Below are 19,435 nucleotides of genomic sequence, written 5' to 3'. Positions count from 1 at the left end.
CTTGGTGTGTTTTTTTCCACATTAAGGCATCACTACTATTAGAATTACTAAAAGCATTTCTATATAGCGATGCTAATAATTATTCTTCTAGTGATTCTAATAGCAACCCTAACAAAAAACATCGCTAATTAGTATCACTATTAAGCAAATCCCTTGTAGTGTTATGACCTAACTACTAGGATTTTGAAAATTTTGTAGATATTCCTACTTGTTTTTACTAGCCTAATAGAAGAGAAAGATAGGAAGTTCCTCTGAGTCAAGTCTCGCCAATTCAATAAAGAAGGGAGAAGGTGGAAGTTAATGGTGAAACATAAATTGAAAAAATTAAGGATTACATTTCTACTATAGCCAATCAAGCAATGATTGCATAGTTGAGGCTTACAAGGAAAGCATTACATGTGGTGGCAATAGTACCTTTGTGATACTGAAATTTTTTAGTCTACTCTAGCTTGGTGGTAGTATAAGCTTAGGGAGTTCACTCTTTATAAAGGAGACATGCTATATATGAGCAAAGAGTTCTTGAAAAACTCCTATCTATGGCTCGTACAAGAGTTATATTTCATGCCCTCTTTTTTAGACAAAAGACTTTATATCCTATTCAATTTCTCATATTAACTAAGCTTAAAAGACTAAAACATTTCTAACACAAAGGTTATACATGTCGCAATGTTAATGAGACCTAATCTTATGCCTTATTTGACATGAATCATTGAGGCAAAGGGTAGGTTAATGGTGATAAAATATATAAGAAATGGCAATGTCTATAAATTGATCAATACATAAGCTCCTAGTCCTTAAAAGAAAGGGCTATATTAAGTATGGCAATCTTTCTGCTATTGCCTTACACTTCCCTCTCCCCCTTCCCCTATCTACTTTCCCACCCCTCGTAAAGTTATGTCCCCCATCCTTACTTCTAAGGTTGGAGATGGACATAAATGAGGGCCTATCCCTAATGTTTATGTTATGCACTCTTTGAAAAAGCCTCCCTTCCCTAAACTTACATGATTTCAGAAGTTACACATTGAATTCCCTAGGAATTCAAGGCCGTAGCCTAAGGCTGATTATTATCACCCACCTATCAAATCCTAAAGATGAATGAGTTTTTCAATCTGAAGTAGCAAGAGGTTGCCCTAGAATGTTATTACTCTCATATTGTGATCTTACAAAAATATGCTTTCCACATGTCCATAAGTCAACAAGTGACACCTTTTGCCAAGGATTGAATCTATCTCTCAGTGGTCAACTTCAGATAATGAGTTGTACTTGTTTGAAGGGTCTGTTAATGGTAGCACAACCACTACCTGCTCTTTCTAAGCTACACAATGGGATTGCTTGAAATGATAATAAGATTTCTTATCTAAAGAGAGCTGGAGTGAATTATCTATAAGGAAATTACAAAATTGGGGAGAAATTAATCTTATCAATAGTCCCTTAGAGCCATAACAAAAATAATATAAACTCTAATGGAAACAAGGGAAATGAACCACAATGCTTCAATAGGAAAACCAAAAAGCGAGCATGAAAATATGAGCACTAAGCTACCTTCTATCATACCCACCCTTGAAGCATTACTAAAAATTAAAAAATAGAAATTTTTATTAAAATTAAATATAATGAAGATACAAAATTTTACTCACATAACTCAGCTCACTAATGACAAAAAAAGTGTAATCCATGCTTGCCTCACAAAAAATGTGTTAAGAAAATAGTTTGACCTTAAAATATAGATGAGGAAGTAATTTTGGTCTCCCAATTAACAAAACAAGTTGACATTATGAAAGTATTTCTTATATCACTCCATGTCGTACAAGAAGCTAATAAAATGGATACAATAGATGAAATCCTATAAAAAGAGTAGTACATTTTCACAAGCAAAGTTTGTATGTTGAGTTCAAAGATACCCTAGCCTCTAATACCTTTAGCATAGTGCTTTATTTGCTTATATAAAATTTCCAACGTGAGAGGATACTTATTTTTTGAAAAGAAATTAGAAAAATCTATCATCAAAGATTTGGCCATATGTAAGAACAAAAAGTACACTATCCAACCTTGGATGTAGCACTTGAGCCAACTCTACCTTAATAGGAGCTTCCTACTAGGTAAAATGATACACAACTTCATTAAGTCCCAATACCTTAATGAATACATATTATATTATTTTTCATTGCATGTGACAAAATGATAGAATAAATCAAACCATCGGCTGATGACTCTTATGTCTTTAGAAAGTAAAGATGAGCAACGCCAAGCATAACAACATCTTTGGTGTTTGCATTCCTGCCTCCGAGAGCACTACATGTGCTAGATCAATCCACTTTTGATTATAGCTACTTGCCTCTCTGCACAAAATTTTTGCTTTCAATCCTTGCAAGGTGCTCCACTACCAAGATGCTTTTCTCCCATAAATGCTTCATAATGTGCACTTTTGCAATACAACCAATGCCAAATCAGCACTACATGCCTCATAGAGTGAGACATACTTAAATTTCCCATGAAGTTCTCTCATGCTTGAATACTTACATTCCAATAAATGTTTTGTTGGCACAAACTATGCATTTTCATGTTGGTACATGAACATTCCTCCCCATTGGGAAACCCTTACATCCCACCAATGGAACCAAGTCATTACTCAAGGGAGCTCTCCATCGATGCTTCACATGGATAGCAAATCAAAACTTAAAGAGTGTCTCTTTGCATGGTTCAACTTCCTATTTTGTCCTTGTAACCTTACATTTTCTACAAAGGAGTTTATGCTCTTTTAGATCTAGGGCCTTGATACATGCCTTTGCATGCATGACCATGCTTATCTCCCAATGTAACAAGCAAGTCCTTTCCCTACCATGCATGGTGTTTTGGTCCACCATTGTAGACTCTTCTAATTGCTAGCCAATAGTGCTTGTGCTACATGTGCCATAAGTCCTCAAAAATATGGGGTGGAGAAGCCATTTGTTATCATAACATCACTTAGAATTTTCCAAAATGATACTTGTGTATGCTCATCCTCCATTTTTAATTCACAAGTTGCCATGGTCATTGTTTCTCAAATATGGGGATTGTAAACATGAGCCACCATTTTGTTCGAGTCTTTCAAGGTCAACTCTTATGCCTGGTCTAGCAATAGGCATCTTGAATATGTGTGGCATGACATTATCTCCAAGCTATTGTGGAAACAAGATACTACAAAAGAATGGGTACACTCAATTTCTTTTCAATACCAAAATTGCATCAAGCCAACCATTAGCATGTCACATGCCTCTTCTAGCAATGTTAACTAACCTTTGCATCCTTATTCTATGAGACAATGTGGTCAGGTTCTCTAGTACCTCATGCAACTTAGCTTCATTGAAATCTTCAAAGAAATCATATTTTGGAAGCAACATTTCCATCACAAGATCTTTATATAAGCATCACAAGCCTTTACACATTCAAGAGACATTCCACAATGTGCACTTCTCATGGTCCCAACATCTAGCTACTACAAAGGACCATTTGATGAAGGAGGCCTCTATCAACTTAACTTTCCATTGGGTCTCATTAGCAATGACAGTCTTCTCCATACACAAACATTCCAAGCAAAAGCATCTAAGATAACCACAACATCTACTCATCCTCATAGTGTCATTAAAACAATAGTATACTCTACCCAAGCATGCCCCTCATTCTTTTGGTCCGTTCCGTTTATTGAGTTGCTATGGACCAACTTAGGTGCCAACTCAAACATGGCATAGCCATTGTATGTAGTAGGTATCTCATCCACCATTTGTATTTCTTTGGATAGACAAGTATGCAATACAAAGAGAACTAGATAGGCAAGGCTATCTAGTAAAACTTGCACACTCATTGAGTCAAATCCTTTGCTTTGTAACACTATAGATACTACATTGTCTACCATCTAGCTTGAACTCCTTGCTTCCTTCATTCAGTCTCATCAATGCCATGGCCATCAAAAGATATGGCTGGCTTGTTGCTTGTTGCACCTCCACATCAATATCTTCACCAATCTTAAAGTGACTCTTAAGCTCTTCCAATCCCACCTCATAGAAACACAAGTCATACCTTATTGATAAGGTACTAAAACTACCATACCTAATTTGCATAGTGTTTTATTGCTAAAATGTTAAATACTCCTATCTATATGAACGACTTATAAAGAAGTAAGATGCACAATTAGAACTTCAATAAATTTTAATAACAATTTGGACAAAGGGAGCAAGAGAATAGATGGTCTTCTTGCGAGTGACTATAGTAAGATGTCAGTATTCCATATGCATACTTTTAAGCCGTCGTGTTAATTCATTCTCATCTTTTTCCTTAAATTAATAACTTTTTCTTTTTTCATATTGATATGTTACACACTAATGGTCACTAACTTATTTGATAGTAATTAATTCCACCTCTCTCTCTCTCTCTCTCTCTCTCTCAATCATGGTTATTACACACACTCTTTCTCTTTTATTGTTTCACACACACACACACACACACACACACACACACACACACACACACACACACACACACACACACACACACACACACACACACACACACACACACACACACACACACACACACACACACACACACACACACACACACACACACACACACACACACACACACACACACACACACACACACACACACACACACACACACACACACACACACACACACACACACACACACACACACACACACACACACACACACACACACAGAGCGCCTCATCGAAAGTACCCTACTCCATCATTTTCATGCTTGTGATACAGAATTAGATGCATTCTAAGCCCACAAATTGCCTCTTCACTCAAGTATATGATTCTACAACCCCCTTCCCCCCAATAAAAATTTTTTGCCTCTGAAAACCCCTCATCAAGTTCCAAACTCCTCATTATTCAGAGTCTGACAATAAAATAGAAGTAATATAGCTCCTTTTACCTCCAGAGTAAGTAATGGCTACCCCTATTTGAAGACAATTCTATTGATATGAGTTATAAAGAAGCTTTACTTTGTATCTTCATTTATTCCATGTATGTAATGAGTTTACAAAAGCTTGTAATCTAAAGTAGTATTTATCAAAAGAATCCACAAAATGGCTATATAGCTAGAAATTAAAGTGAAGCAAATTTCCTTAGTTAATGTCATCCTTCCCAGTTGCCTCAACAGTTAGTCTATAGTTCTCTTTCATTTTTGTATCCACCTTACCTATCAAGTTCCCTACCTTCAAATATTGAAAGGTTGGTTGTACTTGACTACTATATTTTTTCTTTAATGAAACTCAAGTTGTAGAAAAAAAGGACCAGTATGGCTTCTCACAAACAAGTAGTTTGCAAGCATAGAGTGACATGTATTTAGATACCCTAAGTAAGTTGTAGAAATTAGGAGTATAGCTTCTAGGTTATCTTATCATGTGGCCCTATATGATATATTCACAAACAAGGGGTTCTTAATATAAGCCTTAATAGTAGCTAGAGAAAAGTTTATGTAGAAGTCAAAGAACAAAGAACTTATGCATTTTAAAATGACACTCTTGGTGACCCATCCACTACCCGGAGTGTCATATTCCCATCCTCATGCAAAGCAATTAAGTACAAAGCTTCTCCAACTTCAATGTGTAGCTTAGGGTCTATCTATGGCTCTTGCTCATGAGATAATGGATTGTTCAAAGGGCATATTAGAACTATCCTTCTCGCTATAGAGTTGTGCCCCCTCAAGAAGTAGAATAAGGGTAATATGCCACAACTATTGAGAAGGAAGTAGTAGAATGCCCTATATTCTTATAGGCCACTCTCTACACATGGCCATCAATAAGAAGCTCTCCTCCACAAGGGTTGTGTATTTTGACTTACATCTATTTTTCTCATGAATGATGAAGCTCTTTATTCTTCTATATGTTAGTATTTGCAATGTGCATAGTTACTAATACATGTACATTATCTACATATATTTCATGCATATGTAATAAAATCCTTGGATTGTGTTGCAAAGAGCAAAGAGAAGAGTAAATAAAAATCTTAACTTGTACTCATGAAATAACCTAGATTTAATACCAAGCAATTGCAAAGAAAGCAATCCTAGAATATATAAAGTTGAGTGATCTATATGTACATTGCAAAAAAATGATATTTCTTTTACTGAGAACAAAGCACTCATTTTCATTGCATTCTTGCTTATACAAAAAGATTGATCAAGATAGGATGACATTCTTACTTATACAAAAAATATTAGTCAAAAGATGAATTCTTTAATAATTCTTTACATATTGATCATGATCATAGGATGGCCAAAACTTGTAGAACTAATGTCATTATTGTGGCATGACATAAGGCCCTTCTACATCAAAGAAGGGAAGAGTTTGTCATCAAAGAAGGGAATATTGGAGCAACATCTTGTAGAATCTCATAAACTTGACCAACCAAAGATCGAGTCACTTTTAACCAGGTTGCCAAGCCAACTCTTGCAAGTTGTTGCACTGAATAGATGATATTGGTAACTAATTCCTATGATTTATCTAGCCTTCCTTGATAGTTACGACACTTATTCATAGTAGTCCAACTAATCTAATATCTAGAATTCAATAAGCTTACTTATTCTTGCACTTTACTTTTGTTTTTAACCTTCACAGCTATGTCTCTATACTGGACACTAGAATACTAAACCTAAGATATTTATCCCTAGGGAATTGGTTTCAAGGCATACATCCAATGGATCTATCTACACATCTCCATTTAAATTCCTTTAAAATTATTTCTTCTCTACCTCTATATAATAAAGTCATTTTATTATTAATTAATCAGCAAATATTCAAAACAATCAACTAACATTTCACAAACCCATGAACTTTAATTTTTCTTTAAAATGTTTCCCTTCTTCCATATAGTATAACTTAATACTTTGTCGACACTCTTAATTTGCATAAAGTTGGAAACACTATATTTTATATTAATAGTGTTTCAAATTGACAATATCAAATTAATTTTTTTTAAACCCCAAAAAAATTTCATAAAACATCCAAAATCATATTTTCAATTTTTCCACAAAAGATCTTAATTTTTGTTGAGTTAAAAATATGATTTTTATCAATATATCCTATAATTTTCATCCAAAATATATGTTTTTGATTTTTAAAATGTTTTAAAAATATTTTAAAATTTCTAAAAATGTAATAAATCATAAGTCACCTTAGTTTAGAGTAGACTAGGGTTAAGTATAAAAGGTGGGGATGTAACTTGTGAGGGATCTTTTTTTTAAAATTTCAAGCAATGCATGCTTTGAGGTTCCTTCCTCCCACCAACTAAGAGGGTGCATACTCTTAGCCACCAAGATATGGGGTGCATATCATGTCCCACCTTGACATGAGGTGAGTATACATCTGTGATTCTCAACCTTCCATGGCAAAGACTATTTCATGCCTAGCTACCTTGGCTATGGCTTCCTTGTAAACATGGTGTATTTCTTATATTACTTTGCAAGTATGGTATAATTCATAAAATTTCAATTATTTGACTTGCTGTGAGAACTAGTATATTACATTGGTATCAGAGCATGGACTTTGATCCATGGAAAGAGTCATTTTCATGGTAAATCTAGTTACAGTTTAGACACATAGTAATTGGAGGACAAGAATTAGTCACAGGATTTGATTCAATTAAAACCGTAACTAGTTAAGGTCTCTATAGTAAACCATGACTAAATTTGATGGTCTTGAAGAATGTCTGAAGAAACAATGGCAGATTCATGGTCATTTTGGTGGTACATGGTCAATTTTGGGCGTTTTGAAGGATCGTGGACTTAATTGAAACCTAAACAAGGTTTAGAGAGGTTAAACTGTGGTTACTTTTTGGAACAAGCTTCTCTTTTCTCTTTCCAAGATTGTTGCTAAAAATTTCCATGGAGATATTTGCTCATTTCTCTTTGCCATGATCATATTTCTTCAAGCCACCTACTGGAGATGATTCTTGATGCCCCGAGCAACAAATGGACTACCTATTTTATGGATCTTCAACAAGATAGTCACCATGTGATGCAGGAGAAGCTCCAAGACAGTTTGCACTAGTTTTGAGCCTCCTCTTGATCATCTTGATCAACTCATTTTCTCATTCTGAAGCTATGCTCTTCTATGGTCAAATACAGCCCTAACCTGAATTATTTGGCATCTCTTGCTTGATATTTCACTCTCCTTTAGCCCTGAAGCTTTCTTCACAACTCTAGCTATGGCTAAAATTGGACAACATGAAGAATCTTTCAATTTCTTGAAGATTTGGCCTCTTCTTGACTTCTACTAGCTTCCTAATAGCAAGGACAAGCATCTACATCAAGCATTGGATTGACATTGAGCAAACATTGGAGCTTCCAAGCAAGATTGAAGCATTTTCTTCAACTCATATTGGGGAAAAATAGGGCAGCCATCAATCTTCGTCAAATCTTGCTTCATTGAGGCTTCAATTCATGGGGTTTTTGTTTTTTACAACCCCAGGAAGGTTCAACTGAAGGTATTACTTAAAGATTAGGCTTATATTGAAGAATTTCTTCAAGATTGAAGGCATTTTCAGCCTCTTGAACATGGCAATGCCTGAAAATTCATGGAATCCTTGATTCTAACAAGAATTTACACTCTTCAAAGTTCAAAGGATCTTCTCAACAAGCTATTATAGACTTCTATCAAATCATTGACTTCTTTTGATTGCATTGGAACAACCTTATTTGATCGGGAGAGCTGAAGATTACATGGGAGCAACCATATTGGACAAAGCTTTCTTGAAGTTGGTCATATGATCTGAAATATTGGTCTATTAATAGTGGTTTATGCTGAATGTTGATTGGTTGGATTCATCTACTACTTTTCATCAACATTAAAGAGGTAATTCTATTGCTTTCAGCTTAATCTCTATTTTCATCCAATTCTTGAACTAGTCCCATTGTTCATAAGAGAGATTGAGTGTAATAGAACCTCTTAATTCTCATTGAAGGGCATGTAGAATTTAGCCTAAGACTGATTATGATTGCTTGATGAATTCCTTTCCTACCCATTCAAATGTTGATGCTCAATTGATTGCATAAATGCTACTCACTGCCTACTTAACTTGGATTTTTGTTGGATGATTGAACATTGATGACTGAAATAATGATGAAAACGGTAAGTGGGAATATTGGTAAAAGCAGTGAGTCACTGCAAAAGGGTAATACCCTATCCATAGCCCTTTCAATTCAGTCATTTCCCAATACCCACTTGCATTTCATTAAAGAATTTAAAAGCTTTTTCAGTCAATGCATAGCATCCTTGTTTGATGAGCCATTAAAATGTACTTGCCATGTTGGTTCCCGCGAGAAAAAGTAGATGCCAGGTGAGTTGGGAAGACAAAAGAGAGGTGACCCTCCCTTCCTGATTAAGAACTTGAAGGGGTGCACAACCCAGCTTGAGGTGGAACTCTGCACACCCCTCTTATCTCGAAGCCCATGCAATTTTCAAATTTAGGTGTAGGTACATTCCCCATTATTAGAATTTGGCACTAGTACAGCATTTATCAACCATATTTAGGGTTCCATAAGTGGTTGAAGATCCATTGGAAGAGACACAGGGCATCTCCTATTTTTAGGAGGGTACCTATAGGTGTTGGAAATAGTTTTTTTTAATAGATCAAATAGCATGCATATACCAATCTACAGGATATTCTTGAGCCCTACAGGTGGCCCATAACCCTCTTCTGATTGCTACAATGGTTTACAAGGGTTTCCTCCACTCAGGGTATTCCTACAGGGTCAAACAGGGTACTTACAAGTGGTGGACAGGGTGTACGAAACTCTTATTCAGACCTAAACATTCAATCACACAAAATTTAGTCCTAATCCAAATTGAGAGCTTATAGCTAAATTTGAATAGGGGATGTTTAGATTTTATTTAAATAAAAAATTTTAGGAATTGGACTATGGGAGAAAAAGTTATAGTAATTTTTCTAACAGGAGGTCTAGTGGGACTGCACCTAGATAGGCTGACAGGGGTGCACTGTTTGAGTTCATTTCACCCATATACCCTATTGTAAGCTGAGATCTTGCTAAATCTGGAGTACTACCATGTAAGCTTCCTTTAGATCAAGAAACCATTGGTATTGGTCCAATACTAAGCAAGTTATTGACAGTTTTCTTCCCCACAGTCATTTTGACAGCACCTATCCATAATGGCCAAAAACAAAAGAAAAGACCACGTCATGGAGACCATTTAAGAATATATCAATGATAGAAAAAATGCTAATGAAGCCCTCAATCATGACCAACAAGATCATCGTAAGCATTGGTAATGCTTATAGTGCACAAATGGGTGATGATGGAAATTTTGTCTCACGAACTTTTTGAAGACTCTATGCTTTCAAGAGAGATGCATATGTTGAACATTGGGATGCATGATCATTATGAGAAACTATCCAAATCCTTGGAAAAGGTTGAGAACACATCCAAAAAAGTGGATGAAGGACTTTAGCAACTAGTCAAATTTATGAAGAGTGGATTTGAGAATGTAGTAGTAGCTATCAAGGACTTAAAGACTCAAACCACATCCACCAAATGTACCTGTTTCTCATATTGAAAATGCTTCAACCCAGCCCTCCAATATGAAAGGAAATGGGATTGATCAGCCTATAATGTCAATTTTTGAGAAAGGAGAGCCATCAACATTGAAGAGTGCTCATTATCTCATCAAAGTATCATACCGGTCCTCAATTCAATTCAAGACGTGAGATTGCTTATGAAGAAGAGGAGGACTTAAGAGAAGAAGAGAATGAAGAGTTCTATGGATGTGACCTCTTCTACAAATCTTTTCCCTCTCAATCTACCATTAAGAAAAAAGAATTGGATTTTCTTAATAAGAGTGGAATATTTGATGAAAGAAGGACATCAGCCCACAAATGGACAGTATCATTCTTTTGGATTGGGACAACCGAATCATGGTGGTGCTTATAATTTTATAAATACAAAAATGTATCTAATTTTCTTACCCTCTTTAAATGTATTCTCTTTCTTCAAATTAAAGTACTATAGCTAAAACATTTAAATTTACCTACTACATTGAATATTCCTAATATTAAATACGTGAACCAATGTGGACAATAGCCATCAAAGATACTCTTTGAAGGACTGATAGTCGTAATAAGAAATACTCTCTTATCTGATCACAAACATGCAACCAAAATAAAAAAGAGCAATAATAGCCAAAGCTTTAATTAGAAGCTCCCTATGTGTGTGTGTGTCTGTGTGTGAAATCTAAAAAATAATAAAACAAAAAATATCAAATCTCTCTCTCTCTCTCTCTCTCTCTCTCTCTCTCTCTCTCTCTCTCTCTCTCTCTCTCTCTCTCTCTCTCTCTCTCTCTCTCTCTCTCTCTCGTTTGTCTCTCTCATATCACATAACATTAAATTAGTTAACCAACTAAAATACACTTAACTAAGAAATTAACGCTTTAAGTAAGTAAATTGATAAATGATAAATAATTAAGCTAATATAACTATGCATTAGTGTGTTGAAGAGTGTAATTATCTCCATATTTCATGAAGCAATTATCTACATGATTAATCCCACATTCCTTTGTCCAAATACCTCAATATTCCTCTATGCTATTTTAATTTTCTTATTTTAAAAAACAAACTAAATAAATAATGAAACTAACATAACTATGGAAAGAAATAAGTAGGTAAGTAAGTAAGTAAGTAAGTAAGTAAGTAACTGAGAGAGAGAGAGAGAGAGAGAGAGAGAGAGAGAGAAGAAGAAGAAGAAGAAGAAGAAGAAGAAGAAGAAGAGGAGGAGGAGGAGGAGGAGGAGGAGGAGGAGGAGGAGGAGGAGGAGGAGGAGGAGGAGGAGGAGGAGGAGGAGGAGGAGGAGGAGGAGGAGGAGGAGGAGGAGGAGGAGGAGGAGGAGGAGGAGGAGGAGGAGGAGGAGGAGGAGGAGGAGGAGGAGGAGGAGAAGCAAAAGAAGTAAAAGAAAAAGAGGAGGAGAAGAAGAAGAAGAAGAAAAAGAAGAAGAAGAAGAAGAAGAAGAAGAAGAAGAAGAAGAAGAAGAAGAAGAAGAAGAAGAAGAAGAAGAAGAAGAAGAAGAAGAAGAAGAAGAAGAAGAAGAAGAAGAAGAAGAAGAAGAAGAAGAAGAAGAAGAAGAAGAAGAAGAAGAAGAAGAAGAGGAGGAGGAGGAGGAGGAGGAGGAGGAGGAGGAGGAGGAGGAGGAGGAGGAGGAGAAGCAAAAGAAGTAAAAGAAAAAGAGGAGGAGAAGAAGAAGAAGAAGAAAAAGAAGGAGGAAAAAAAGGAGAAGTAGAAGAAGAGGAGGAGAAGAAGAGAAAAGAGAAGGGGAATAAGAGGAAGAAGAGTAAAAAAAGAGAAGAGGAAGAATAAGAAGAAGGAGAAGAGAAGAGGAAAATTCAAAACGACTCAATTCACACATTTCGATTTGCTATAATTGGTTCCATGTTTAAATTTACATTTTGTTTTACCATTAAATGTGACGATAAATGCACATGCAAAGGCCCTTAATTGAGGAATGCTTATAAATATATTTATGTAAAATTATTAATAAAGATGCTCATAATCTTGCTTATAAACACATGATTAAACTAGTTTGTAAATGCATTGATAAACACTCTATTAAATGTCTAAAAACTACATATAAAAATGTTCGAACAATAAAATTGTAGTTGTGATTTGCAACATTGGTGGAGAAGTGATCAAATTTCATGCATTTATTAAGCATGCGTTAATATTTGAAACTTTTATGTGTGTTTAGGACCACATATAAAATTTGCGTGAAAAGGCTTTTTGTCATGGAGAGATAAATGCAAATATTATCATGTAGCTAAATGTGCCCACTTTTGTACATCACCCCTCCACATCTCCATTTTGTTATAGTGAGAAATGAGAGAGAGAGAGAGAGAGAGAGAGAGAGAGAGAGAGAGAGAGAGAGAGAGAGAGAGAGAGAGAGAGAGAGAGAGAGAGAGAGAGAGAGAGAGAGAGAGAGAGAGAGAGAGAGAGAGAGAGAGAGAGAGAGAGAGAGAGAGAGAGAGAGAGAGAGAGAGAGAGAGAGATTAAGAAAGAGAGAGAGCATAACATGCCATCATGGATTATCTATTACCCATATTCTAATAGCAAAAATAAGTAGTGATGATGACCGAGGTGCTAAATATTAAAAGATATATCTTGATCATTGTGTTCCATGTCCGTGCACTTATTAGAGCAAGTGAACAATTCACCAAAAACATTGTTTGAGAACAAGTGACACTATGGTGAGTTTGAATAAAAAATCATTGATCAATTTATCTTAAATTACAAGTTAGTGATGAGTAATGTATGTAGAGATGTGCACTAATTGTGGGCATAGAGACAAGCTCTAAATTGTAATATTCTAAAAGATATTATTTGTTTATGAAAATCTTTATAGGGAGATGATGATACATTGCATGAAAGGTGGAGTGGAAGTAGAAGCATGATCAGAAGTAAAAGCTATGAAGGAGGTTCAAGAAAAGAAGAGAGAGATTGGTGTATGGAAACTCCAATATTCATAATGTATGATCTACCTTTCCTTATTCAATTTTCATAATAAGAATAAAGAATAAAGTGTCTGTGATGAATGGCCACCACCTGTAGTATACATGTGTGCATGTAGTAAGTACAAGAAAATGTAGGCAATTAGGCACATGTGGCCATTTAACCCTCAATAGCCTCCCACTTGAAGGCAAGTGTACCTAACTTATGTGAAGCAAACAAGAAAATAGTAACAATGTACAAAGTGTATATAAAAGCGCAACATGATGAGGAATAAAACACATCTCATCTTATGCCCATCATCTTCCTAAGGAGGCATAATGTTCCACTAGGAGACTTTTATGAGTACATTTGCAAGATTTGAATCAATCAAGATCTTGATAAGCTTTATCTAGCTATCCTCAATCACCTCTCTAATGAGTTATAATGGACCTCAATGTGCTTGATCTAGATGGCATAAACGATTAGATTACATGCCAAAACTAAATGGCACTCATAGAGCCAATACAATATAGGATTCATAATCATATCAAGGTTTACCACCACTTGCCAACCTAACCATAGGGCCTCCATCCTAGCCTCAGTGGTGCTACAATGTACTCAACCTTGATAGTACAAAAGGCCATACATTCTATACCCTAGATATCTAAGAAATAACATCTCCAACAAAGGTGAAGACATAGACAAAGGTGGACCTCCTGCTATATGCATGCCTTGCATAATCAGAGTCCATGTAGCCCATGAATCTAGTATCCTAGCCATCTTAAAAAATACATACATATGAAGTGCCCTTAAGATATCTCATGATACCCTTCATGGTATCCTAATGTCTCCTACCAAGTGTTACCATATAAGGAGCCACAACTCCCATTGCAAATGTTGTATTAAATCCAATGGCTATCATGGTATACATCAAGCTATCGACACTAGATGTATATGAGATCTTGGTTATCTCGGCCTTCTCATCATCTAACTGGGGATAATCTGCTAGACTAACCTCCACATGAGAATATAATGGGTAGCCAATAGACTTACCACCTTTGCATACAAAATTTCTTGAGGACCTTATGAATGTACTTCTTTTGCGATAAGTAAAGGAGTCCCTCAGAGAAATTATGTCTAATGTGCATACCATGTATATGAGAGGCATGGCCTATGTCCTTCATCTCAAAGCTCTTCTTGAGCTAATTCTTCAAAGCATCTAGCTTACCATGAGCACTTCCAATAATTAGCATATCATCCATATATAGCATTAAAATGATAAGGCTATCATCATGGATCTTCTTCATATAAAGACACAAATCTAGATTACTATGAGAGAAACCTTGTGAATGCATAAAGCCATCAAACTTACGATACCATTCCCTAGGTGTGCCTACTTAAGCCCATAATGACTCTTCCTTAGCTTGCACACTAGATTTTCCTTACTCTATTTCTTAAACCCCTTAATTTGTAGTATACAAAAGTCATTATGTAAGTTCCCATAAAGAAAAGTTATTTTCACATCCATTTCATATAAGTTGAAATCCTTTTATATAACCAAGGCCAATACCAAGCGTAGGGTACTCATCTTGACCAAGAAGAGGAGATATCATCAAATTCAGCTCTATTCTCTTACCTAATACCCTTAGCAATCAATTTGGCCTTATATTCTAGCTTGGGATGACCAAGGGTGCTCTTCAACTTGTATGCTTACTTACATAGCAATGCATGTTTTGTATTGGAAAAAGGATCAAATCCCATGTATGATTTTTTTAATAGTAAGTTATACTTAGATTACATGATCCTCTTCTAAAAGTGACTATTATCTCTACCTATAGCCTCCTCATAAGTGAGGGGCTCGCCAGCATTTATCACCATGACATCATGCATAGAGGGCTAAAAACAATTAGCAAGACATGAGACTCTAGTGGAGCCTCTCAAAGTTGGCTATGAGGTATCTATGGTATGTCCTCTCTATCCAATATCATGATTATGCACAATAAGTGGATCTTGGATGACTACTTCATTAGTAGCTACAATATATTGTCTAACTAGGACTAGTTGTACTATAGTAGGAGGATCCTCCTAAAAGATCACCTTGTGTACCTCAATCACATGCACTGCTCTTATATGTATTTTTTTCTCATGGAATATAGTATCGTGGACTATGGATAATTTTCAAGTTTGCAAATACCAAAGACAATAGCCCATCTCACCTACATCACCATATCTAAGAAAAATGCATTTGACAGATTTAGATTCAACTTATTGTGTTTATCTTTGGCAATATAGCAAAATGCCTCACATCCAAATACTCAAAGTGTGGATACAAGGGAAATTTACCATATCATACCTCCTTTGTAACTCTATTACCAAGAGAAATGCATGGAGATCTATTAATGAGATAAATGATACTAACAACATCAACCTAAAAGTATTGTAGTAAGCTTGTCTAACTAAGTATACTATGGAATCATTTTTGAATGGTCCCATTCATGCACATTGTAATATTGTTTTGGGGTGGGGTGTATGGGATAGTTAACTGATGCTTAATACCCCCCTCATCATAAAGCTACTCAAATTTCTTAAAGACATATTCATGCCCATTGTCAAATCCTAGATATCTCAAGCTCTGATTGTTAATCACACTAAGAAATTGTTGAAACATAGATAACATATCCATAGCATAGGCCCAAATCTTATGTAAATAATCATCTATGAATGTAACAAAGTACTTTTCACCACTCAACGGTGGCTGATAGGGTATGGGGCCATAAAAATTTAAATGCATAAGGGCCAATAGCTCACCCATGTATGTAGAACCAGACTTTTTTTAAGAGTTACATATCTACTTACCATAAAAAGAATAATCACATGAATCAAAACATAAGTAATCAAGAGGTGGAAGATATTGAAAATGAGTGAGTACTTTAATTCCTTTTAAGGATATATACCCAAGATATGATACTAGAAAGATATATGAGGATGATCGGTCCTCAAGGGGTCACTATATGTATATCCTCTATATCATATGCGTTCAAGGCCTATTTATAAATATCCTTATCTACGAATTTTCTTTGAATAAAACATAATCCTTTTTAATTCAATCTATAAGTAACTCCTTTAATTGATACCCTTCTATATGTAAAAAATATATAAAAATAAATTTTAAATATCCTCTTATTATGAATCCACATGATATACTCATATATTCATGAGTGATCCCCCTTGAGGATTGGTCATGTAGCCAAGATAATTAGATCTAGATACAAGCAAAGAGTATAGGTTGCCAAACTCTAGCAACAACAAGACTACCACCAGTGACCTTCCATATATGCAATATCACTAAAAGATACATGGTATCTGTCATCATCTAATTGTCTAGATAAGACTTTTAGTCAAATATGGGACATGTTGTATATCATGAAGTATAAAAGAAGCACCAATATCAAACTATAATCTAACATCATCTCTGCCAATGATATTCAATGCAATATCATCTCCCAGTCTAACAGAATCCACAATAGTATAGTAGCTATAAAACTAATGACGATGTGAGATAATATAGAATGAAGCCCCTGAAGTAAGAAGCCAACCTTGAGAGTAAGAAGGCACAAAATTGGTCAATTGAGTGGCATCAAGTGATGAAAAAATATTATTATGTAGTCATTAGAACTTTTTTTCAAGGCATTTATCTCATGTATATTCACATTGGACTTGGGAACAATGTTGTGATCCATAAGAAGATTTGATATTATTCTGTGCTTTTCCTTTACCTTTTTCATTTCACCTATCATTGTGCATTTTATGGCACTATAGCCTAATGTGACCATGTTACCCATAATAATGACATGTCGTCAAAGAGGACTTATAACCACACCACTTACTACATGATTGTCTATGAGATTGAGACTTGTCCCTATTAGGCTTTGAGTCTCTACCATAATTATTAATTCCATTTTCACCATTATTTCCTCTCATGGATAAGTGCATGATAAGTGTGGAATGCATTAATATTATTTCTATTCACTTCTTTTGTAAGTAAAGCACTCTTTATATCATTGCATTAAAATCATCTTTAGGAGGATTAGCACTCATAGCACTAGAAAATGTTTCCCATGAATCTCATAGTATGGCAAGTAAGAATAAAGACTTTATGTTATTCTCAAACTAAATGCCTTGCAAAAGAAGCTAGCTAAAAATAGAGTGAAACTCATTCAAATGAGTAGACATAGGAGTGCCCTCCTTTATATGAAGTTCCATAAGCTTCTTCAACCAATACAAGTGAGATGCAAGACTATGCTTCCCATTAAGATCACATATCTTCTTCAATAATAATATGCACCACCATTAGTCAAAATTGAAAGGTGAGAAGAATCGAAGCTTGTACGGGACATCAAGAGCAAGAGAGAGAGAAACTCACAATGTGAAAACTACAACAATCACAATGTGTGATCGGCCTTCCCTTTATTCATCTATCACTAAAAGAATAAGGGATAAAGTGACGGTGATGGTCGCCCGCCTCCTATTGTGTGCATGCACGGGTACTGTCAATGTAGTAATACACAGGTGGCTAGGCGGAGGCACCTTTACCCTCAACAACCTCTCACTTGGAGGTGAATTTTTCCTAGTGAGGAGTGGAAAAGAAAAAAGAAAAGACAATGTAATATGTACAAATGTACAACAGGATGAGGGGAGACATCATCTCATTCCACACCCATCAATCTCCTGAGGAATGCAAAGCGCTCCCTAGAAAGGCTTTTGATGAGCAAATTTTCAAGATTCTGGTCAGCCACTAAGATCTTGACAAGATCAACAAACTTGTCCTCAACGACCCCACATATGAAGTGATATCTCACCTCAATGTGTTTCGTCTTTGTGCATGGAAGACTGAATTACTGAATAGAACTTATAAAATCCAAATGCAATGTAGGGATAGCATTAATACCAAGGTCATGAACCAAATAATCTAACCATATGGCCTCTTTTCAAGCCTCAATGGTTGCAAATTACTCAGCCTCAGTGATGGAAAGAGTCATACACTTCTACACTCTAGACATCCAAGAGGTAGGACCTCTAGCATATCCTGCATAATCAGAGTTAGTGTACCCCACGACTCCTGTATCCTAGATATATCTGCAGTGTCCTTCAGGTACCTCATGATACCCTTCATAGCATCTCATGCTTATTGCCAAATGTATCTATATAGTGTGCCACAACACCAACTCCAAAGGTAATATCCGGACGAGTGGCTATCATGGCATAAATAAGACTGCACATTGTGGATGCATAGGGAATCTTAACCATCTTGACCCTTTGCTCATTCTTTTGCAGACAATCAGCCTATGATACCTTCATATAAGAAGTCAATGGATAGCCAATAGGTGTCACGTCTTGCATGTGCAGGCACTCAAGGACTTTATGAATGTGTTCCCTCTGTGACAAGTAGAGACGTCCCTGATGCTTATCGCATCTAATGCATACCAAGTATGTGAGAGGCCTACCCTAGATCTTTCATCTCAAAGCTCTTCTTGAGCTGAGCCTTAAGAGCATCTAGCTCATCATGAGATTTCCTTCCTAATAGCATATCAACCACATAGAGTACCAAACTAAGCAAAGATCCATAACGGGCTTTCTTCTGTACAAACATGGATCCATAGCACTACGGCTATGGTCCTGTGACTGCATAAAAGTATCAAACTTATGGTACCATTCCTTAGGTGTCTACTTCAAGCCATAAAGACTTTTCTTCAACTTGCACACTAGGTGCTCCTTGCTAGGCTGTGGAAAGCTCTTAGATTGCTCCATGTAAATCTCATCATGCAAGCCCCCATGTAAGAAAGTCATCTTGACATCCATATGGTACAAGTCCAAGCCAAGTTGTGCAACCAAAGCCAAGACTAAGCATAGGGTGGTCATCTTAACCACAAAAGAGAAGACCT

Source organism: Lygodium microphyllum, chromosome 20 (genome assembly GCF_053477565.2).
Source record: "Lygodium microphyllum isolate KBCC chromosome 20, Lygodium_microphyllum_v1.1.10, whole genome shotgun sequence".
Classification (NCBI taxonomy): domain Eukaryota; kingdom Viridiplantae; phylum Streptophyta; class Polypodiopsida; order Schizaeales; family Lygodiaceae; genus Lygodium; species Lygodium microphyllum.
This window is presented reverse-complemented; position numbering follows the sequence as displayed.